The sequence below is a fragment of the Dendrobates tinctorius genome, unplaced genomic scaffold (genome assembly GCF_039654945.1).
Source record: "Dendrobates tinctorius isolate UK_male_01 unplaced genomic scaffold, ASM3965494v1 ptg000129l, whole genome shotgun sequence".
Taxonomy (NCBI): Eukaryota; Metazoa; Chordata; class Amphibia; order Anura; family Dendrobatidae; genus Dendrobates; species Dendrobates tinctorius.
The window spans coordinates 18,882,518-18,908,555 of NW_027361797.1; the positions used below are offsets into that span (position 1 = coordinate 18,882,518).

A 26,038-nucleotide genomic window follows, 5' to 3' on the forward strand; every position below is an offset into this window, starting at 1 on the left:
TGCAGCACATTTCCTGAAATGACATGCCAGAGAGCTCCTTGGAGCTGTCTTTGGTGTGGTTTTCAGTGGCACGCTGGGCAGTAGCAGCCTACGTACTGGCTAGGGGTCACCCGCATTTCCTTTGCACCTTGTTCCCTCTTTTGATGTGCTATTGTGACAGCATAGCCACTTCCTCTTCCTCTGAATTGCTCATGTTACTACATGGCTTCCACTACATGTATTTCTTTGGCCTACCAATGGCAACAATATGGCTGATGGCAATTTTCTTCTAGAAAACAGACAGCAGTCCAGAAAAATTAGTTTTTTTAGCCTTCAAATGGCAATGTTTGAGCGTATATGAGTTGGTGATTCTAGGTAAGCACCTGTTCAGACTTAGTTTATGTTTGGAAGTGACGGTCAGTTTTTTGAAACTTGTATTCACAAGCCTTCTGACTGAGCACTCCACCTCTTAGTCTCAGGTGTTTTTAGTCACAGCAGGACCACTACCCCTCCAGAGATATACAGTCATATGTTAAAGTTTGGGCACCCCTATTAATGTTAACCTTTTTTCTTTATAACAATTTTGGTTTTTGCAACAGCTATTTCAGTTTCATATATCTAATAACTGATGGACTCAGTTATATTTCTGGATTCAAATGAGGTTTATTGTACTAACAGAAAATGTGCAATCTGCATTTAAACAAAATTTGACCGGTGCAAAAGTATGGGCACCTCAACATAAAAGTGACATTAATATTTCGTAGATCCTCCTTTTGCAAAAATAACAGCCTCTAGTCGCTTCCTGTAGCTATTAATGAGTTCCTGGATCCTGGATGAAGGTATTTGTGACCATTCCTGTTTACAAAACAATTCCAGTTCAGTTAAGTTTGATGGTCGCCGAGCATGGACAGCCCGCTTCAAATCATCCCACAGATGTTCAATGATATTCAGGTCTGGGGACTGGGATGGCCATTCCAGAACATTGTAATTGTTCCTCTGCATGAATGCCTGAGTAGATTTGGAGCGGTGTTTTGGATCATTGTCTTGCTGAAATATCCATCCCCTGCGTAACTTCAACTTCGTCACTGATTTTGCACATTATTGTCAAGAATCTGCTGATACTGAGTTGAATCCATGCGACCCTCAACTTTAACAAGATTCCCGGTGCCGGCATTGGCCACACAGCCCCAAAGCATGATGGAATCTCCACCAAATTTTACTGTGGGTAGCAAGTGTTTTTCTTGGAATGTTGTGTTTTTTAGCCTCCATGCATAACGCCTTTTTGTATGACCAAACAACTCAATCCTTGTTTCCTCAGTCCACAGGACCTTCTTCCAAAATGTAACTGGCTTGTCCAAATGTGCTTTTGCATACCTCAGGCGACTCTGTTTGTGGCGTGGTTGCAGAAACGGCTTCTTTCGCATCACTCTCCCATACAGCTTCTCCTTGTGCAAAGTGCGCTGTATTGTTGACCGATGCACAGTGACACCATCTGCAGCAAGATGATGCTGCAGGTCTTTGGAGGTGGTCTGTGGATTGTCCTTGACTGTTCTCACCATTCTTCTTCTCTGCCTTTCGGATATTTTTCTTGGCTTAACAAGAACTGTACCTGTGTTCTTCCATTTCCTTACTATGTTCCTCACAGTGGAAACTGACAGGTTAAATCTCTGAGACAACTTTTTGTATCCTTCCCCTGAAAAGCTATGTTGAATAATCTTTGTTTTCAGATCATTTGAGAGTTGTTTTGAGGAGCCCATGATGCCACTCTTCATAGGAGAATCAAATAGGAGAACTCCTTGCAAGTGGCCACCTTAAATACCTTTACTCATGATTTGATACACCTGGCTATGAAGTTCAAAGCTCAATGAGGTTACAAAACCAATTTAGTGCTTCAAGAAGTCAGTAAAAAGAAGTTAGGAGTGTTCAAATCAAGAAAATGATAAGGGTGCCCATACTTTTGCACTGGTCAAATTTTGTTTAAATGCAGATTGCACATTTTCTGTTAGTACAATAAACCTTATTTGAATCCAGACATATAACTGAGTCCATCAGTTATTAGATATATGAAACTGAAATAGCTGTTACAAAAACAAAAATTGTTATAAAGAAGAAAGGTTACCATTAATAGGGGTGCCCAAACTTTAACATATGACTGTAGATTTCAGTCTAAGAAAGGATTCCCATTAGGTTCCCATACATTTGAAGACTTTAGTCTAAGAGAGGATTGGCATTAGGTTAGGTCCTGTAAACGAGGATCGCCTTAATGTGGCATCCAGGTACACATGAATTGGCCAATTTATGCACTCAGCATTCTCATTTTTTCATATTTCTAATGCAGTAATGCAATTCAATTTTCATATTTCATGTTTGCATGCTATGGTGCTACAGAGTGCTGCCTTATTTGTTTGAGTGTATATGAGTTGGTGACTCTAGGTAAGCATCTGTTCACACTTAGTTTATGTTTGGATGTGACGGTCATTTTTTTGAAATTTACAAATGACAATGAGACTGCTGACACCAATTATTTATTTCTCAAACTACTAAAAAACACACAGCTGCCCCCAAAATAATTTTTTTGACATGCAAATGGCAGCAAGATGACTTACGACAATTATTTAATTCTCCAACTACTACAACTATAAAACATACAGCTGTCCAGGAAAATTATTTGTTTGGCCTACAAATGGTAACAAGATGGCTGTGTTGTGAATTCGCTTTCTGGTCTCCCTCTGGTTATTACTGAAAGTAGTGGAGCTGGTCAGATCGACAGAGGGGTTGCGAGTTCTCTTTGTGGGCTCCCTCTGGTGGTTACTGGAGGTAATGGAGCTGATCTGATTGACAGAGGCTTGCCATCTGATAATGATGATGACGATTGGAGATCTGGGGTTTCAGATTGGGATTTAAGACAGCCGACTCCTTCTATCCCTGCTGGTGATTTGCTTCCTGTTCCTCCTGAGGTCTGATTTCTCCAGCTCTTTCCCTGCATGTTCAGCTAAGTGGTTTATTTGCTATTCTGTTTGCATTTGATCTGGTTTTGTCTATCTCTTCTTGGTGCAGGTCAGCCAGCTCCGGCTGGGGCTGTGCTGAATCACTGCCCATATGTTACTGCTTGTGCCAGTTTGTTTTATCCCCTATTAGCTTGGACTTTTTTTGCTCTGCTTTCAGAATATACCAGAGTGCTGATATAGTGGGGGGCAAAGTCGTGTGACTTCAGTGTTTTTTGCATCAGACGTGTTGGTCTTTTTGCAGGGTTTTTTGCGTGATTGCAGACATTGTCTTTCCTTTCCTGTCCTGACTAGTCAGTGTGGGCCCCATCATTTGCTCAGTCTATTTTCCTGCCTGTGTTTGTGTTTTCATCTTGTCTCACCGACAATATATGTTTGGGGGCTATCTATTCCTTTGGGGTCTGCTCTGGGGCAGTTTAGATTTCCTCTTTCTTGCTTTAGGCTTAGTTAGCTCTCCGGCTGTGCCGAGGCATCTAGGATCATCGTAGGTACGCTCCATGGCTACTGCTAGTTGTGTGGATAGGATTAGGGGTCTGCAATCCGCTGAGGTACCAACCTCCCTGGTTTTCTGTGGCTTAGCCTGGACCTGCTCTCCTCCTCGGTGACCCATTCATTACATGGCTGATTCCAATTATTTAATTCTTAGGCTACTAGAAAACACAAAGCAGTCCAGAAAAAATATTTGTTTGGTCAAAAAATGGCAATGAAATGGCTGATGCTAATTATTTATTTCCCAAACTACTAGAAAACACACAGTGGTCCAGAAAAAAAATTTCACCTACAAATGGCAATGAGACGGCTGATACAATTTATTTATTTGCAACACTACTAAAAAACAAACAGCTGCTTAAAGGAACAGTACCCCCACAGGCAGGGTTGCAAAGTACACACAGCAGCTTAAAGGCAAAGTTTTCTCTCAGGTCAAGTTGCAAAGTACTATCACAGGCAGCGGGTGGAGAGTACACACAGCGGCTTTAAGGAACAGTATTCCCACAGGAGGAGGGGTGCACAGTACACAAAGTGTCTTAAATGAAAAGTACTCCCACAGATGGGGGAGAGTACACTCAGCAGCTTAAAGGAACAGTCCTCCCACAGGCAGGGGTGCAGAGTACACACACAGCAGCTTTTTAAACAGTACTCCCATAGGAGAGGTTGCACACAGCAACTTTCTTGCAGAGTGCACAGTCCAATTCTGTCCCTCACTCCAGCACAATCCTATCCATAAAATAATAAGAGCAGAATGTCGGCGGCACTTGTGATCTGTCCTTTAAACAGGCCGGGTCACTAGGTGCTCTGGCCAATCACAGCCATGTCAACATTTGACTGGTAAGTCACTCTTCAAACCTTACCCCTTAGACTCCAGTCTAGAGCCTCTCACCTAGCCAAATGAATTATCATACTTTGCACTGATGAGGGCAAATAGCCTGAAACAAAATGTCTGAAAATTGAGACTGATTTGGCTATTATCCTAAGTCATATTGCAAGACTCATTAAAGGGTCTATTGTGACTTGTAGGATTGCAACTTCCAACAGGTAGCAGTATAGAGTTCAAGTCCTCTTTCTCTCTGAAGAGGCAATTTGCATAATACTTTTCCCAGAGGAGCATTGCATGGCAAATAAGCCTCCTTATCTTGACAAACCAGAGCTTGTTATGTCACTCTCCACAAGGAGAAACCTTACCCCATAGACCCCAGTCCAGAGCCTCTCACCTAGCCAAACCAGTTCTCATACTTTGCACTGATGTGGACCAAAAGCCCAAAACATGGTGGCTGCAACATGAGATTCTGATTTGGCTTTTATCCCAAGTCAAATTGCAAGACTCGTTAAAGGGTTGATTGTGACTAGTAGGATCGCTACTACCAACAGGTGGCTCTATAGCGTTCAAGTCCTTTTTCTCTCTGAAGAGACAATTTGCATATTAAACTTCCAAAACTGTGAATAAGCCTCCTTACCTTGACAAGCCAAGGCTGGTATGTCACGCTCCACAAGGAGAAACCATACTGCATATGTATATAGTTTTTTATTTTGCCCTTCCTTATATTATGTGTTTAGACCCCTGCCTCTACATTCTTGAGTCTTCACTGCTAATTTTTAGTAATTTTGTATTTACTTTCTCGCTGTTCAATTTCTCAATACAATTTTATTGATTATTATAGATGACAGATTTATGACTGCATGATTTTTGTCGGATTTATATAATTTTGTAAGAAAAGATTGTTATTTAATCCTCTGGTCTTTCTGGATTTCTGGTCCAGAGGGCGGTCCTATCAGTGACTGACAGCTATATCTGTATGCATTCTTATGCAAAGAAAGCTGTCAGTTACTGTTAGGACCGCCCACTGGATGTAAAATCCCAGAAAGAGCAGAGGTGTAAAAGATTAATTCACAGGTTATTCTGAATCTTTTCTCACAAAACTATATATCAATCTGCTCAGCTTCCCCTCCTCTATGACATACCTGCAGAATGGACTGCATTTTCATGGTGACCGGCTCCTATTAATTTTTTTTTTCACTATTTAGTTTTAGCTATCAAATATTTTTAGCCAAAAAATACACCAAAACACAACAATGTGAAAAAATCCCATAATCGTAAATTAGAAGTATAAAGTAAGTAGATATTTGCAGTTATTGAGGTTAAAATACTATTCAGGGATATTTCAGTACAAAAATAATACAATGAAGCTTGTGTTTGCTGCAGTGTTCACCTTTAAACTATGATGGGTCGGCTGTCCTGTTAAATATTCCCTCTCAGCGCAGACATGAGCTTATTATAAAGCAGAACGTGACAACTCCACTGAGTAAACTGCATTTGTCACAAATGTTTCTCATTTTCCTTCACAAATCATTTCTGTCAGCACTGTAACTCTGAGCTCGGAATACGACCATTTACAATTTGAATAGGATCTAATGGAAAGCCATCTGGTGGGGTAGAAAATAAATATAAATGTACCACCATCAAAAACAAAAAAAACAAATCAGCACCGGCTGTTTCTGAATCAGTACCATGTCTTAAGGGCAGGGAAATGTCTACAGTTTGTCATCTAGAATTCAGGCATATTGCCTACTTGTGTTCACTGCCTATTATATGTTAATAGCAATTTCCAAGAATATATATTGACAATCTATCCTTAGAAATGAAAGAATATACGGCTCTGGCAAAAATTAAGAGACCACTTTCAAACGTTCAGTTTGTCTGATTTTTCTCTTTATAGGTATATTTTTGAGTAAAATGTAAATTGTTCTTTTAGTCTAGAAACTTCTGACAACATGTCTCCGAATTTCCAAGCAATAAAATTTGTTTCTTTTTCTGACAACGAAAAATGGTCAAAAAAAAAGACAATGCTTTCAGACCTCAAATAATGCAAAGAAAACAGGTTCATAATCATTTAGAAGCATCAATACTAATGTTTTAACTGAGGAAGAGTTCAGAAATCAATATTTTGTGGAATAACCATGATTTTTAAAAGCAGCTTTCATGCGTCTTGATATGCTTGCCACCTGTCCTTCACACTGCTTCTGGCTTAAAAATTTAAGCAGTTCTTTTTTGATGGCTTGTGACTATTCATCATCCTCTTGATTAAATTCCAGAGGTTTTCAATGGGGTTTAGTTCTGGAGAATGGGCTGCCCATGACAGGGTTTTAATGTGGTGGTCTCTTAATTTTTGCCAGAGCTGTATGGTTTAAAACTACTTTTGATGCACAGTGGAAAGCTTAGAAAGGAAGGAGCACCATATCAGAGTGCAAATTTTGCTGGGATGGTTTGCGGGTGCTATGTCACATTGGCAGAGCTTCTGAGGTACCAGAACAGCAGAACCCCCATAAGTGACCTATTTTTTTTACAAACTACACCTCTCCATGAGCTCACCTAAAGGTGCAGAATCATATTGACTCCACCTGTGTGTCCCAGAAGTTTCTACCATTGGGTGGTGAAAAAAAAATACATTTTTACCACAATAATTTTGTTTTAGCTCCAGATTTTACATTGTCACATGGTCAAAAATAGCACCAAAATTTGTCACACAATTTCTGCTGAGCATGGCAATATTTGGCTGTACTTTACTGCTTAGCCACACAGCTGGATTTGGAATAGAAGGAGTGCTATTTGACACTTGGATAACAAATTATCGTAGAATAGGTTGCCGGTGTCACAAACAGGGCTCTTAAGTGCCAGAAGAGCAGAATCCCCACTCAAGTGACCCCATTTTGGAAATTACATCCCTCTGGGAATTTATCTACAGATTGTGTTTATTTTGACACCATGGGTGTTTTCCAGAAGCAAAGAGCAGTGAATGTTGCTGATGAAAAATCGCAAATCTACCATTGTAAACCCCATATGTTGTAGTGCCCATACACTGTAGTGTCCAGTATATTGTGCCAAGCTTGTGCTCTGGAGATGCGCACCTGTAAATTAAGCAGGCTCTCATTGCTATAAAGTACCAAACATGGATGCTAACTGCAGTTTAGGCACACTGATTCGCTTTTCCATAGCCTTTGTACTACAAGTAATATGGAAGCCCCCTATATTTCTATTAACAGATGACAGACCTGAGTGGGAATTTGCTTTTTGTGGATTGAGTTAAATCTTTTATTTGGAACATTTTACATAACATTTTGCATCTCATTTATCCTGTACTCTACACTGAGGTTTTCGGCAAAACCTCAAAATGACATGATGAAACCCCCGAGGGATCCATTCATTAGAATGATGCAACAGAGTTACTATGGACTCAGCCTGGTCTCTGTTCAGTGGTGTCCTCCTTTTCAGAGATGCGCATAGCTGTGGTAGACTACCCTTTTGTACACGCTAAAAAAGAAAGACACATTCAGATCATAGGGAAAACAACGCCCATCTTAATATAACAAATCTTCCACTGGGGGTTACTTCTAGATCATGTATTTCAGAGCTTTGCATGGAAACTCTGATGTAAGCGCTCAGCGTAGAGCGCAGGATAAATGTAAGCCGAGCTTAACAGCAATATTTGGAAAGCAGAATGAACAAATCAACAGAAGGTGAAGAATTGTTTTTATTTTTTTACGTAATTTGTCGTGCAGCATAAGTGATTAGACGACTTTATCCCTTGGGTGCGATTGCAGCGATATCAGATTTATATCAGATTTATATCAGTGTTTTATGTTTGGCTGCTATCACACATTTCAAAACATTTTTTTGTAAAACAATGTTTTTGCATCACCATATTCTGAGAGCTATACCTTTTCTATATTTGTGCCAACAGAATCATGTGAGGGCTTGTTTTTTTGCACAGAGTTCATGTTTTTATTGGTACCAATTATGATCCCTTAAAATATTTTGATCGCTTTCTAATCCGATTTTTGGGAAGCAGAATGAACAAAATCCAGAAATTTAGAAATTGTGTTTTTTTTAATGCAGTTCTCCGTGTGGTAAAAGTGATAATACAGTTTTATTTTTGATCAAGTACGAAAACAGTGATACATTTTTATGCTTTTTTCATGTTTTAGTACTCTTACACAATAAAAACTACTTTATAGAAAAAAAATGTTTTTGCATAGCTTTATTCTGGGAGGTATACCTTCTTTATTTTTGTGTTTATGGAGGTATGTGGTGGCTTGTTTTTTGCAGGACAAAATGATGTTTTCAAATATACCATTGTTATTTACATTTGACTTTTTATCAATAATAATCTTTATTTATATAGCACCAACATATATCACAATGTATTCCCCTTTTTGTTCAGCGTTATGATGAAAAAGCATTGTTTTTTGACAAGTTTTTTTCTACTTAACTTTCCATTAATATGCTTGGATACAGCACTCTGTGAACAGCCAGCTTCCTTAGCAATGACATTTTGTGGCTTACCCTCCTTGTGGAGTGTGTCAATGGCTGCCTTCTGGACATCTATCAAGTCAGCAGTGTTCCCCATAATTGTGGAGCCTCCTGAAACAGTCTAAGTGACCATTTTTAGCGCTTAGGAAGCCTTTGCAGGTGTTTTTTGTTAATTATTCTAATTTACTGAGATAATGACTTTTGGGTTTTCATTGGCTGTAAGCCATAATCATCAACATTAGCAGAAATAAACACTTTAAATAGATCACTCTGTGGGTAATGACTACATATAATATATGAGTTTCACTTTTTGCATTGAAGAACTTTTTGATGATATTCTAATTTTGTGAGAAGCACCTGTATGTGCCCATGCTGTGTTCTGTGTAAAGGCTGTGTCTCACCATGCAGGATCATGGTCTGATCATTCCACATCTCTTGGACAGGTAAGGAAGCAAAAGTGTATTTATTTTTATTTATTTTACTCAATTATATAGCGCCATTAATTCCACAGCGCTTTACAGGCATTACAGACAGTGTACAGACAGGTCAGCATGGGGTTACAGCTGATTATTTCTTTCAAATAAAACATTGCCTAAAAACAGGTAACAAAATGTTTAGCCTCGTAAAAAGAATCAATTGTGATCCCCTGCTGTCCTGTCTGTATACTCTCTTTTCCTTCTTCCCCTACCCAGGAGCTGTAGTATGATCAGACTATATTCCTGCATGGTTCAAACACAGCCATTACACAGTACACAGCAGTAGCACATTTATAAGATTATCTCAGCACAGAAGCATTTTTTAACATATTCAATTGTGGAACTTATTTTCATTCCAAGATGTATTAATTAAAATGTACATATTATATAGCACTGTGTACTTGTAATTGCTCATTTTGCCCTTCTAGTCAGTTCTGTTTCTGTTTTCCATTAGGTCTATGACATCATTGGGGGTTAAAAATTGACTAGCTGAATCCTTCAAAGCTCTATGTAGAAATAGGAGGTACTTTTTCCATGTGAGACTCATAGGTCACTGCAAAAGTCAATTGCAGGGGGAGAGGCAGAGCAGCTGTAATTCTTAATATATAAAATATGAAAAAAAATATTTTTGTTGCCTAAAATACAAAGGAAATATGTATTTTTTCAGTTTTAGACCTTTTAGAGATCATGTCATATTCAACTTACTTAACTGTTCATAATAACAGTAATTTTGAAAAGAGTTGCCCAAACTCTTACATGCCATTGTACTTACAATTGCTCATTTTCCCTTCTATCCAGCTAATTTTTCTCTATTCCATTAGGTCTGTGACATCACTTGGTTAAAAACTTACTAGCTGAATCCTTTTAAGCTCTATGTAAAACAGGAGATCAATTTTCTCTGCACAAGTCATGAGTCACTGCAAAAGTCTATGGTGGGGGAGCCGTGCAGCTGGATCATGAGTAGAAGAGGGAAATGAGTCATGCAGGAACTAGAGACTTCCTGTTTCTACATAGAGCAAAGAAAAGAGAATAATTAACAAGGTAGAAAGGCAAAATGAGCAATTGTGAGTGCACACTGCTATATAATATGATGATTTCAATATATTAAGAGGATAAAATCTTTGATGTGAGTGCTTTAAAATGCTGTCTGTTTTTTATGCACCTATCGGTGCTCCTGTGATGCGATTAGGTTGCTATGACAGCCAAAGGTCTGTTGAAGACCTTCATGACTGTCATCACTGAGCCTAAGGCTTGGCTTCAAATGAGACTGAGAATTTTACTTTATGCAGGAATACTGTGGTATTGCCGTGTACAGTAGACGTGATCAGACCATCGCAGGTTCAAATACCCTAAGGCAACTAATAAATAGACTTAAAAATATAAAAAAAAGTTTAAAAACATACAATAACTTAAAAGTTAAAACCACCCCTTATTCACCCATTAAAAAATAAAGATAAAAGAACAAGAAATTTGTGGTATCATCACATCCAGAAAGGTAAGACTTATCAATATATAATAATAATTATAACTAACTGAAGAGCCCAGCGTTGCCCAGGCATAGTGACTAACTACGGTTAGTTATAACAAATTATAATGATTATATCTATATATAAAGCTGAGTGTACAGCCCCGCCCACTCTGCATAGCCACATTCACTATAATATCCCACATCATCCCGTCAGCCAGAGCCACCGGACTACTATCCCTAATATCCCACATTGTCCCGTCAGCCAGAGCCACCGGACTACTATCCCTAATATCCCACATCATCCCATCAGTCAGAGCTACCGGACTACTATCCCTAATATCCCACATCATCCTGTCAGCCAGAGCTACTGGACTACTACCCCTAATATCCCACATCATCCCATCAACCAGAGCCACAGGACTGCTACCACTAATATCCCACATCACCTCATCAGAGCCACCGGACTACTACTCCTAATAGCCCACTGTTATGAGCTCATTTTCTGCTCCTCCAGTTGAGAGTTCTCCTTCCGTTCTCCCTATGGTGGTGACAGGAGGTAGTGAGGTTGGGTTAAGTGGTAGTGATCTGCCACCTGATGAGAAGGATAACGATTGGATCTCTGGAGTATCAGACTGGATATAAGACAGCCGATGCCCTATCCTAGTGCTGGTGATTCAGTCTGCTTCTCAGGTCTTGGACTTCAGCTCTCTTCCAGTCTTCTTAAGTTAATTTTGTTTTTTGCTAATGTTCACACTTGCGCTTGTTGGTCAATTCAGTTTCTTGTGTGGTCAGCTTGCCCCTGCTGGGGCTATGCTGAACTTCCACTCCTACTTATCTGTATTTGCCAATTTGCCTTTTTGTCCCTTATTAGATTGGCCTCTTTTTGCTCTGTTTCAGAATATTTCAGAGTGCTGATATAGTGGGAGAAGTCTAGTGACTTCAGGGTTAATTTTGCTATCAGACGTGGTATTTTTGGTAGGGTTTTTTGGCAGATTGCAGACAGTGGCTTTCCTTTCCTGTCCTTTCTAGTTAGTCGGGCCCCATTGTTTGCTCAGCCTATTTTCCTGCCTGTGTGTGTTTTCATCTTGCTTCACCATCAATACATGTGTGGGGGATGTCTTTTCCTTTGGGGTCTGCTCTGGGGCAGATAGTTTTCCCTTTTCTTGCTTTAGATTTATGTAGTCCTCCGGCGGTGACGAGGCGTCTAGGAACAACGTAGGAACGCTCCACTGCTACTGTTAGTTGTGTGGTTAAGATCAGGGATCTGCAATCTGCATAGTGACCAACCTCTCTGGTTTTCTGGGACTTAGCTTTTTGTTGTTCCTCCTCGGTGACCCATTCATAACAGCCCACATCATACCGGCAGAGCCACTGGACTACTACCCCTAATATCCCACATCATCCCGTCAGCCAGAGCCACCGGGCAACTACCCCTAATATCCAACATCATCCCATCAGCCAGAGCCACCGGACTACTACCACTAATATCCCACATCATCTCATCAGAGCCACCGGACTACTAATCCAAATAGCCCACATCATACCAGCAGAGCCACTGGACTACTACCCCTAATATCCCACATCAACCCGTCAGAGCCACTGGAATACTACCCCTATTATCCCTCATCATCCTGTCAGCTAGAGCCAGCGGACAAGTACCACTAATATCCCACATCATCCCATCATTGACACTGGATTATTACCCCTAATATCCCACATCATCCCATCAGCCAGAGCCACCGGACTACTACCCCTAATATCCTACATCATCCCATCAGAGCCACCAGATTACTTCTCCTATTATCCCACATCATCAAATCAGCCAAAGCCACCGAACTACTACCACTAATATCCCACATCATCCCATCAGCCAGAGCTACTGGACTACTACCACTAATATCCCACATCATCCCGTCAGAGCCACCGGACTGCTACCACTAATATCCCATATCATCCCCTCAGCCAGAGCCACAGGACTACTACCACTAATATCCTACATCATCCTGTCAGAGCCACCGGACTAGTACCACTAATATTCCACATCATCCCATCAGCTAGAGCCACCAGACAGCTACCCCTAATATCCCACATCATCCCATCAGCCAGAGCCACCAGACTGCTACCCCTAATATCCCACATTATCCCATCAGAGCCACCGGACTACTACCCCTAATATCCCACATCATCCCGTCAGCCTGAGGTCAAACAGAGCGCTGAGTGGAATTGCCCTAACTTCCATACCGGAGATCCCTATAAGAGAGCCTGGGGTCAGAACCAGACAACTGAGTGGAACTGTCCTAACTTCCATCCCGGAGATCCCTTTAAGAGAGCTTGGGGTCAGTACCAGAGCATTTGAAAGCAATTGCCCTCACTTCCATACCAGGGATACCTTTAAGAGAGGCCTGGGGTCAGAATCAAAGCTCCGGATGTATTTGCTCTGACTTCCATACCAATAATCCCTTTAATAGAAGCCTGGTGTCAGAATCAGAGGGCTGAGGGATTTGCCCTAACTTCCATACCGGAGATCCCAGTAAGAGAGACCCGGGTCAGTACCAAAGCGCAGAGTGGATTTGCTCTCAATTCCGTACCGGGGATCCCTTTAGGAAGGGCCTTGGGTCAGAACCACAGCGCTGAGTGGAACGGTCCTAACTGCCATACCGGGGATCCCTTTAAGAGAGGACTGAGGTCAGAACCAGGGCGCTGAGTGGATTTGCCCTGACTTCCATACCAATGATCCCTCTAATAGAAGTCTGGGGTCAGAATCAGAGCGCTGAGGCATTTGCCCTGACTTCCATACCGGAGATCCCTTTAAGAGGGAAGATGTGCCTTTGGGATGGAGGATGTGTGATGGGTATATGGGCACAGCAAGGGGTAATTCATTTCTGTCATGTGCTCTCTGCTCCTTTCTGGGGGGCAGACAATGGCTGGGAGCTTATGTTTCCGGGGATGATAGATTTCTACCACCTTGTCAGTGTCTGCTGAGGTGTTGTAGAGTGGGAAACTGTGGCTCATAGCAACCAATCACAGCTCAGCTTCTTTTAAACAGATCTGGTGAAATGAAACATGATTATTTATTGGGTGGGGCTATGTGGAGTGGTCGTGGCCAATACACACATACATACACACATTCATTTTTATATATATAGATTAACCCTATTGGTAAATATCGTAAATAGAAAAAACTTCAAAATGACAAAATTGAATTTTTTTGGTAGCTGCAATATTGCAAAATATGTTTTAAGAATCTATCAAAGTTTCATATCTATCCCAAAATGGTATTAACAAAAACATCATTGGCTTGCCATGGAAAAAATAAGTCCACACAGATTTATTAACCTAAAATTAAAATCATTATAGGTCTCTGAAAAGGATGATACAAATCAAAATATTTTTTTTTTCTTTTCAAATTTCTTGCGGGGGTTTTACCACTAAAATTAGAAATAAAACAGGACAAGTTTGGTATTGTCATAATTGTACTGAAAAAGAGAATCACATTGACAGATAATTTTTACAAAAAAATCCCAAAAAATAATGTTGGAATTTCACCGCATTTATTTATTTTTTCCTATTTTCCAGTACACTATGTGGATGAATGAATGAAGGCATTCAAAACTATAACTTGTCCCACAAAAAACAAATCCTCATAAGCCTATGTGGATAGAAAAATAAAGAAAAGTTATGGCTCTTGGAATAAGAGTAGAGATGAGCGAATATTTCAATATTTCATTCTGCTCACGATCGCCGAATTTGCAATATTCGCCAATTTAATCATCGATTAAATCACTGAATGTAGCCAAACATACACAGCACAAATGCTGGTGTTTCCCATGCTGTGTGGGAGGTCATGGCAGTTATAGACACCTCTCCATTACTATGCCGTGGGCTTGATGTCACCTGATAATACAAAGGTGACATCAACCCCACAAATATCAACCCCACTTGCCAATGCTACAATGCAAGTGGGAAGAGTCAGGCAAAACACCAGAATTGGCGCATCTAATAGATGTGCCTTTTCTGGGCAGCTGCAGGCTGCTATTTTTAGGCTGGGAGGGGCCAATATCCATTTCCCATTACCAGCCTGAGAGTACCAGCCTCCTGCTGTCTGATTGTCAAAAATGGGGGGACCTTATGCCATGAACTCACTTCACCTATGTGACATCAGCGTGAGCGTAGAGGGAAATTTTCCCACGGTGCTCGCTTTGACATCAGAAAGGTGAAGTTAGTTAATTGGCTTTAAACTCGCAGAACCTGTCTGACGGCACTGCGAGCAGGAGAACTTTCTCACACTCGCGGTGTCCTCAGACAGGGAATAGCAGTCCACAGGCAAACACTGAGCACACGATGCTCAGTGTCTACTGGATGACAAGCTGCATGGTCGCATCATGCATCTATTGTTAGCACCACACCGGATCCCTGCTCTGACAGGCAGGGTCTCTGCCATGTCACTTCACTCACCCGCACTGCGGTTGGTCCTTCCTTTCCCCATGCTCTGCATTCTTCCAGCAGAGCTTCCAGCCGGGCCTCCAGCCATGTCTTTAGAGCAGGCATGTACACGCTCCCGCCCTCTTAAAGGGCCTGCACATGCACTTGCTATTTCCTCTCCAGCCCATGGTTGTGGGGCATTATGTATATATTGCTTCCTCCTCACTTGGGATCTGGCTTAGCAACCTTCCTGTTCTGCAGTCTAAGTTGTGTAAGGTTGCATACCAGTCCTTGCTGCACTCCAGTGCAGATCCTGCCTGCTTAACTCTGGTTCAGATCTTGCCTGCTGCACTCTGGTGCAGATCTTGCCTCCTGCACTCTGATACAAACTCTGCCTGCTTCACTCTGATATGAACTCTGCCTGCTGCAGTCTGATTCAAACTCTGCCTGCTCCACCATCCAGTCTGTCCTTCTGGGTCCAGCTGCTGAGCGTCCGTTGGTCTCTCCTGGAGTGATAACTGGCGTACATCGGGAACCAAGTCTAACCTCACAATCAAAGGCTCTATTGAACAGTCCGGTGCTCACTTAGTCATGCCCCTCCATGCTCTTCACAGTCCGAGGCACAGTGGTTCCACAAACCATGTCCGTGACAACCCTGCTGTCTGCCATCTAGATATAGCAGAGCTAGACTCTTCATGGGACAAATGGATTAAAAGCATCTCTGTGGAAAGGTAAGGGATATTGTTGTTTGTTTTTTAACCTCTTTTGCAGATGACAACATCATCAGGGGAATAGGCGAGGTCATAAGTGTGGTTTAAGAATAATAAAGGAGTCTGTGTCTTTATTTCAATGAAAGGACTTTATTCGGGGTGTCTGTTTTCATACAATGTGACTATAGGGTTAGTAATGGGGACGTCTTATTGACGCCTCTCCTTTACTAACCTCAGGGTTTGATGTCACCTGACAATACAAAGGTGACATTAACCTCCCAAACTATCACCCCACTTGCCACAGCTTTCTTTTAGAGTCCCCCATTTTACTAGCCAGTGAAGGCTAAGTATACAGCTGTGAGCTGATATTAATAGCCTGGGAAGCTGCATGGGTATTACTCCCTTCCCATTCTATAAACATCTGCCCCAGCCATTGGCTTTTCCTCTGCTAGTTATGAAAATTACATAGGAGCCCACACCATTTTTTTCAGGAAAATAATATTTTATTAATTGATTACATGTACAGTAAGCTGCACACACACTGTACTAACTGTATTTGTCACAGACATCGGTATAGCTACCTATTCTTTGTGTATTTACTGCATACAGGAGAGATGTATATCTTTGTACCGTGTTAGCCAGTAGATAGAAAAATATTCAGAATTGAGAGTCCTTAGTGGTTGATACCTTTTAATGGCTAACTGAAAAGATGGTAACACATCGCAAGCTTTCGAGAATACTCAGGTCTCTTCATCAGGCATAGACTAATACAAAATCTGAAGAGTCACATATTTATACACAATACAGCACAGAAAAAATGCAATAGATGAGACAAGTGACGTGAAGCAGAATTATGATTATGGGAGAGGGAGAAGCATAAATATTGGACCAGTTCATAGATAAGGAGTCCGGATGTTTTATCGTCTTCTGATTGGGGTCTCCAAATGTGTTGTGATGCCCCCACGAGGTCTTAGGAGCAAATTCCTTAATTGATGTAAAAAGACATAAATCCATGCGACACATTCATTCCAGCATTGAGAGTGTCAAAGGTTGTCATAAATTTATACTCACAGACTCTTCTCTCTCTCTGACATGTGAAGTTACCTTTCAATACCAGTAATTTCATATCCCTGATGTTGTGGTCCATTATACAAAAATGTTTTGCCACAGGTAGATCCATTCTTTTTTCTCTTATTCTCTTACCTGTGGCAAAACATTTTTTGACACTTTCAATGCTGGAATGAATGTGTCACATGGATTTATGTCTTTTTACATCAATTACGGAATTTGCTCCTAAGACCTCGTGGGGGCATCACAACACATTAGGAGACCCCAATCAGAGGACAATAAAACATCCAGACTCCTTATCTATGAACTGGTCCAATATTTATATTTCTCCCTCTCCCATAATTATAATCCTGCTTCACGTCACTTGTCTCATCTATTGCATTTTTTTCTGTGCTGTATTGTGCATAAATATGTGACTCTTCAGATTTTGTATTAGTCTATGCCTGATGAAGAGACCTGAGCAGTCTCGAAAGCTTGCAATGTGTTACCATCTTTTCAGTTAGCCATTAAAAGGTATCAACCACTAAGGACCCTCAATTTTGAATATTTTTGTATTTACTGCATGTAATTCATCTCTTCTATCCTCTCGGCTCATGCAGTGATTTTACACTACGCGGCTGCTGAATTGCCGGCTTTTCTTCTATCTATATATATGTATTCTATGTTTATATATCTATTCTATCTATTCTAGTCTAACCTGACACGCTGTGATTTTACTGAACGCGGCACATGAATTGCTGGCTTTTATTCTATTTTTTACTGAATGTGACATACTCTTTCCGATTTTAAGGCCAGGTTCAGATTGCGTTAGGGCAGTCCGTTCAACATATGCGTTAAACTGACTGCACTAGCGCAACTGCCTTTTTGGATCGCGTTATGCGATCGCGCTAGCGCAGATGATCTGCTCTACCAGTGACGGACCCTCGGACGCTGCAGACCGCGTCCGAGGGTCTGTCACAGAATGACAGCACATCGCTAGCGCATGCCAATTATGACATGCGTTAGCGATGCGCTCTTCTATAGCAGACTATGGGTGCATTAATGCTGCTATGTAACGCATGCATTAAACGCAGCACCCCAGCGCTATGTGAACCCAGCTGAAGAAAAATGCTCATGTTACCGATCATGAATTCGAATGTACCATATTCGTGCCAAACTTATGTTTGTCGATTCATTCATCTCTAAATAAGAGGAGGAAAACTCGAAAATCTAAGCAAAATGGTTATTGGCCATGTTGGAAAAGGGTTAGTGCATTTTTTTCTTGTGCTAGGGAAGAGGCGAAATAACTATGAATCTCCACCAAACAATTTCAGGAAGTTACATAGAAATTAACCAAATAATGATTAAAGTGCTTCTTCAGTCAAAAGGGATGATCATGTCACTTTTCAAATGCAAGACATAAAATGAATAAATCAGGCAATGAAATTTACATTTCTATAGAAACCACATCAGTGACTTCAACAACTTTCTAAGTAGTCATTAGGATGAACATCATCATAACTTAAAACTACCACTTCCCAACATGGGATTAAGGTGGAACTTGTAAATCCAAGACTGATGCTCATGTCTAGTATTAAATATTAAAACAGAACCCGGCACTAGTGTTGAGCTATACCATCCAATATTCAGAAATATCGGATCGGATAGGATCGGCCCGATACCCTAAAAAGTATCGGTATCGCCGATTCCGATACAGAAAGTCCCATTCAAGTCAATGGGACAGAAATATCAGAATTAAAAAAAACACTTTCTTGCCTTGTACATCCTGTTCGGGAGGGGTGAAGAGTGTGGGCGGTGCGTGAGCGGACACTGTGGGTGTCTGTGTGTGCGGGCGGGGTCTGTGCGAGCCTCTCGGGGGTCTGTGCTGACTGTCGGGGGCCTGTGCCGGCTGCTGGTGGTCTGTACGGACCTCTCGGGGGTCTGTGCCGACTGTCGGGGGTCTGTGTTGGCTGCCGGTGGTCTGTACGGGCCTCTCGGGGGTCTGTGCCGACTGTCGGGGGCCTGTGCCGGCTGCCGGTGGTCTGTACGGGCCTCTCGGGGGTCTGTACAGGCCTGTCGGGGGCCTGTGCCGGCTGCTGGTGGTCTGTACAGGCCTCTCGGGGGCCTGTGTCGGCTGTCGGTGGTCTGTGCCAGCTGCCGGGGGCCTGTGCTGGCTGCCGGTGGTTTGTATGGGCCTCTCGGGGGCCTGTGTCGGCTGTCGGTGGTCTGTGCTGGCTGCTGGGGGCCTGTGCCGGCTGCCGGTGGTCTGTACGGGCCTTTTGGGGGTCTGTACAGGCCTGTTCGGGGCCTGTGCCGGCTGCCGGGGGCCTGTGCCGGCTGCCGGTGGTCTGTACGGGCCTCTCGGGGGCCTGTGCCGGCTATCGGTGGTCTGTGCCGGCTGCCGGGGGCACGTGCCGGCTGCCGGTGGTCTGTGTGGGCCTGCCGGAGGTCTTGTGTGTGTGCAGGCATCGTCCGATGGGACTACAAGTCCCATCGGGCGATTCCTGCTACAATGACAGTGATTGACACATTAGCCAATGATGGGACAGTAGTAGTCCCATCATCCGGCTAATGTGTTGAATGTAAAAAAAAAACAAAAACATACTACATACATACTACATTCATACAACATACATACATACTACATACATGCTACATATATACTACATTCATATAACATACATACTGCATACATGCTACATATATACTACATTCATACAACATACATACATACTACATACATGCTACATATATAACATATATACTACATTCATACAACATACATACATACTACATACATGCTACATATATACTACATTCATAAAACATACATACATACTACATACATGCTACATATATACTACATTCATACAACATGCATACATACTACATTCATGCTACATATATACTACATTCATACAACATACATACATACATGCTACATATATACTACATTCATAAAACATACATACATACTACATACATGCTACATATATACTACATTCATACAACATGCATACATACTACATTCATGCTACATATATACTACATTCATACAACATACATACATACTACATACATGCTACATATATACTACATTCATACAACATACATATATACTACATACATGCTACATATATACTACATTCATACAACATACATACATACTACATACATGCTACATATATACTACATTCATACAACATGCATATATACTACATACATACTACATATATACTATATTCATACAACATACATACATACTACATGTATGTATGTTGTATGTCTGTAGCATGTTGTAGGTATGTAGTATGTACTAGGTATGCATGTTGTATGAATGTAGTATATATGTAGTATGTATGTAGTATGTATGTGTGTTGTATGAATGTAGTATATATGTAGTATGTATGTATGTTGTATGAATGTAGTATATATGTAGTATGTATGTATGTATGTTGTATGAATGTAGTATATATGTAGCATGTATGTAGTATGTATGTATGTTGTATCTATGTAGTATGTATGTAGTATATGTGTATGTTGTATGAATGCAGTATATATGTAGCATGTATGTAGTATGTATGTTGTATGAATGTAGTATATATGTAGCATGTATGTAGTATGTAGTATATATGTATGTTGTATGAATGTAGTATACAGTGGGGCAAAAAAGTATTTAGTCAGTCAGCAATAGTGCAAGTTCCACCACTTAAAAAGATGAGAGGCGTCTGTAATTTACATCATAGGTAGACCTCAACTATGGGAGACAAACTGAGAAAAAAAAATCCAGAAAATCACATTGTCTGTTTTTGTTTCATTTTATTTGCATATTATGGTGGAAAATAAGTATTTGGTCAGAAACAAAATTTCATCTCAATACTTTGTGATATATCCTTTGTTGGCAATGACAGAGGTCAAACGTTTTCTGTAAGTCTTCACAAGGTTGCCACACACTGTTGTTGGTATGTTGGCCCATTCCTCCATGCAGATCTCCTCTAGAGCAGTGATGTTTTTGGCTTTTCGCTTGGCAACACGGACTTTCAACTCCCTCCAAAGGTTTTCTATAGGGTTGAGATCTGGAGACTGGCTAGGCCACTCCAGGACCTTGAAATGCTTCTTACGAAGCCACTCCTTCGTTGCCCTGGCGGTGTGCTTTGGATCATTGTCATGTTGAAAGACCCAGCCACGTTTCATCTTCAATGCCCTTGCTGATGGAAGGAGGTTTGCACTCAAAATCTCACGATACATGGCCCCATTCATTCTTTCATGTACCCGGATCAGTCGTCCTGGCCCCTTTGCAGAGAAACAGCCCCAAAGCATGATGTTTCCACCACCATGCTTTACAGTAGGTATGGTGTTTGATGGATGCAACTCAGTATTCTTTTTCCTCCAAACACGACAAGTTGTGTTTCTACCAAACAGTTCCAGTTTGGTTTCATCAGACCATAGGACATTCTCCCAAAACTCCTCTGGATCATCCAAATGCTCTCTAGCAAACTTCAGACGGGCCCGGACATGTACAGGCTTAAGCAGTGGGACACGTCTGGCACTGCAGGATCTGAGTCCATGGTGGCGTAGTGTGTTACTTATGGTAGGCCTTGTTACATTGGTCCCAGCTCTCTGCAGTTCATTCACTAGGTCCCCCCGCGTGGTTCTGGGATTTTTGCTCACCGTTCTTGTGATCATTCTGACCCCACGGGGTGGGATTTTGCGTGGAGCACCAGATCGAGGGAGATTATCAGTGGTCTTGTATGTCTTCCATTTTCTAATTATTGCTCCCACAGTTGATTTCTTCACTCCAAGCTGGTTGGCTATTGCAGATTCAGTCTTCCCAGCCTGGTGCAGGGCTACAATTTTGTTTCTGGTGTCCTTTGACAGCTCTTTGGTCTTCACCATAGTGGAGTTTGGAGTCAGACTGTTTGAGAGTGTGCACAGGTGTCTTTTTATACTGATAACAAGTTTAAACAGGTGCCATTACTACAGGTAATGAGTGGAGGAAAGAGGAGACTCTTAAAGAAGAAGTTACAGGTCTGTGAGAGCCAGAAATCTTGATTGCTTGTTTCTGACCAAATACTTATTTTCCACCATAATATGCAAATAAAATGAAACAAAAACAGACAATGTGATTTTCTGGATTTTTTTTTCTCAGTTTGTCTCCCATAGTTGAGGTCTACCTATGATGTAAATTACAGACGCCTCTCATCTTTTTAAGTGGTGGAACTTGCACTATTGCTGACTGACTAAATACTTTTTTGCCCCACTGTATATGTAGCATGTATGTAGTATGTATGTATGTATGTTGTATGAATGTAGTATATATGAAGTATGTATGTATGTTGTATGAATGTAGTATGTATGTAGTATGTTTTTTTTTTTTTACTTTCAACACATTAGCCGGTTGATGGGACTACTACAGTCCCATCATTGGCTAATGTGTCAATCACTGTCATTGTAGCAGACATCGCCCGATGGGACTTGTAGTCCCATCGGACGATGCCTGCACACACACAAGACCCCCGGCAGGCCCGCACAGACCACCGGCAGCCGGCACAGGCCCCCGGCAGCCAGCACAGACCACCGACAGCCGGCACAGGCCCCCGAGAGGCCCGTACAGACCAACGGCAGCCGGCACAGGCCTGTACAGACCCCCGATAGGCCCGTACAGACCACCGGCAGCCGGCACAGACCACTGACAGCCGGCACAGGCCCCCGAAAGGCCCGTACAGACCACCGGCAGCCGACACAGGCCCCCGACAGGCCTGTACAGACCCCCGAGAGGCCCGTACAGACCACCGGCAGCCGGCACAGGCCTCGAGAGGCCCGTACAGACCACCGACAGCCGGCACAGGCCCCCGACAGGCCTGTACAGACCCCCGAGAGGCCCGTACAGACCACCAGCAGCCGGCACACACCCCCAACAGTCGGCACAGACCCCCGCAGTTGGCACAGACCCCCGCAGTCGGCACAGACCGCACATCATGATGCGCACAGACCGCGCATCATGATGACATCATTTCAGCAGCCAATCACAGCCACAACAGTGGCTCATTGCATTATGAGGACTTCCGATTCCGGTATGCGATATTGAAAAAATATCGGTACTCGGTATCGGAATTCCGATACAGCGAATATCGGCCGATACCCGATATTTGCAGTATCAGAATGCTCAACACTACCTGGCACTCAACTTTGTAGCGATATTCAGGTGATTTTATTCAATCCCAGATAGCAGCATAACAAAGTGCGACAAAACGTTTCGGTCTCAAAAGGAGACCTTCATCAGTTGTGATGGGCTATATTGCAGAAAGAAAACTTCAATCTGGGCAGGGCGGATGCAGCCTTTAATACTGCTGCAGATGCGGCGTCCACAGCTGGTCTCATTAAAGAGATAACACACTATTCGAGCACGTTCGCTCATCACTATTTGTAATGGTACAGTGTCTTCAAAAAGTATTCATACCATGCAAACTTTTCCACATTTTTTTACATTACACTCACATATGTAACAGCATTTTATCAGGATTTTTTGTAATATACCAATACAAAGTGGCAAGTATTTGTAAATCATAAAGGAAATCAGACATGGTTTTCTAATTATTTTAAAATGTAAATCTGAAAATTGTGACATGCATTTGATTCAGACAACTGTAGTAAACAATTTCTTCCAGAAGTCACAGAATTAGTAAATGCAGTCCCTTGTATGTAATTTATAACTACAGGTGTTCTGTGAAGGCCTCAGAGGTTTGTTTGAGAACATTAAGGATCAAAGAGGATCATGAAAACCAAGGAGCACACTAGACAGGTCAGCGGTCAAGTTGTGAAAAAGAGTAAAGCAAGGTAAGGCTATAAAAAATAGCCCAAGCTCTGAACATCTCATTTAGCACTGTTCAATCCATTGTCCAAAAATGGAAAGAGCATGGCACGAATGCAAATACTACTAAGATATGGCTCTTCAGCTAAACTGATATCAAAAGCTAGGAGAGCATTAATTAAAGAAGCAGCCAAGAGGCTATCCTTAACGCAGATCTCCTGTATCTCTATACAGTAGAGCTCTGAAAGCTCGGCCGGGTTCATATTTGTAAGTGCAATGCAAGAAACTAGGGCAAGTCTCTCGTCTCAACACCCTGCACAGCTGCCGACACTCAGGACCGGAGTGTGTGGCTGCATGTCTTTCTATGCAGCTTAACTCTCTGGTCCAAACTGCAGGCAGCAGTGCCGGGTATTGAGGCGAGAGACACGCGCAAGTTTCTTGTATTGCACTCGCAAGTGTGACCCTGGCCGAAGAGTGAGACTTTGTAATTTGCACCATCTTATGCACTTGCTGGGACTGTACTATGTTATTTTCTTTTGGTGGTTCAACTAAGTATTGCCACAGTGTTTTACCCTCACCCTGTGCTGTCTGATTAGTATTCTGCCCACGGGGAAGGAGTACGGATGTTCAGTGGGATAAGCCCTGGTCTATGCAGTCTTTCTAAAGACAGTCAGACCAGCAGACGAGGGCACCTATTGACCCTTGAGTCTCCACACTTGGTGGCAAAAGTGGGATACTACTCAGCCCTGCAGATCTGGGGGAGCTGCAGGGGACTGGTGTTGGTAAACACCGTCCAAGGGTTCCACAATCAGGGAGGTATATAGACAGATCCAGAAGACTATAGGCGAGGCAAACGTATCAGGTTTCGAACACTACCATGTCAAACCCCACCAGCTTAGCCTTAGGAGGAGGAATGGAGAGGAAACACAGCCACAACAAGAAACTAAGACTACAGGAGCTGTGTCCGGTTCAATTGATTGAATACAGGGCCACCTACAGTCAGTTGGATTGATTCAGGAATTGGTCCTTTTAGATGTACAGAATGTTGTGGAGGATGATGAGTTTGACCAAGAGGAATTCAACTGCCTGCCTAATCAAAGATCCAGTGGTAGTCTGGAATCATGTGCCCAGTCCTAAGAAGCCTGAACTAAAGAATTATTGGTTGCATCGGGACCCAGAGCCTCAAGCAGGAGAAGAAGCTGGAGTTGTTCTATTAGTATGGGCAGAACTGTACCATCGAGCAGAAGAATTGTGGGGGAGGCAGTACCACACTGTGAACCTTTATCAGTTTCCAGGAACCAATGTATGCACAGGACGCCATGTGTGGACTCAATGGATACAGGTTCGTTTCTCACCAATTGCCTGAGGAGTTACCCAGGTTAAGCCTATCATGTCTGTCTAATTAAGATGGGGAAGAACGTGATGACACAGCATTAATTTTTAATTAGGACAGACGGATGTATTTTTCTTCAATGGGTCAAGAGACATAGGCTACTGTTCATATGAGCCTAATTGTTGACTCTTCAATGGATGTTTTTTTTCTTTCAGTAGGTCAAGAGACATAAGCCCTTATGCATATGAGCCTAAACATCGACTCTTGAATTGATTTTTGTGTTGTTAACCTTGGAGGACAGGAATGCAGGGTCATTGAATAATCAATGCTTGCTAATATGTTGATTACCCATTGTATAGGTCCATGTAGCTTGTTGACCTGCAAACAGTGAAGGAAAAACTATGCAGCTTGATTAAATTCTTGAACAATGAGAGCTTACCTCATCCCACCTCCCCCCCGCACCTCCTCCCCAGCTATGGATGATGGCCAGAAGGACATATGAGGGTGCAAAAAGGGACCATTATCCTTCTGCAGAGGGGCTCTACAGAACAGCAGTCAGGATGCCATGGCTACAACCAGAGGTATACAGATTTGAGAGATTCTACAGGATTCCAGTTTAAGGGACCAAGGCACCAGCTGGAGGAAAACAGATCTTGATTTGGAGAAGCCTGGTTGGGACCATCCAGTCACCTGGCCCCAAGGAGACATGTTGAGAAGCCAGGTTGGGACCATCCAATCACCTGACCCCATGGAGATGTCTGGAGAAGCCAGGTTGGGATAATAAGGTCACCTGGCCACGTACCTCAGTGGATTTGTCTTTATCTCCTCCCTGTGGGTGCCCACCAAAATTGGGGTGCCACTGGGGGGTAGTTGGCCCTCTAAGCCCAAAAGTCGCAGCTGCTCCAATCCCAGGAAACCAGCAGAAGGATGAGACTCTGTTATTTGAACCATCTTATGTACTTGCTGGGACTTTACTATATGCTA

The 26,038-nt window shown here is 42.2% G+C and overlaps 1 protein-coding gene across 1 annotated transcript in view; it reads right to left on the reverse strand.

Moving 5' to 3' along the window:
* Positions 1 to 26,038, reverse strand: part of GRIN2A (glutamate ionotropic receptor NMDA type subunit 2A) — a 293,548-nt gene that overhangs the window by 261,327 nt on the left and 6,183 nt on the right. The window lies entirely within an intron of this gene.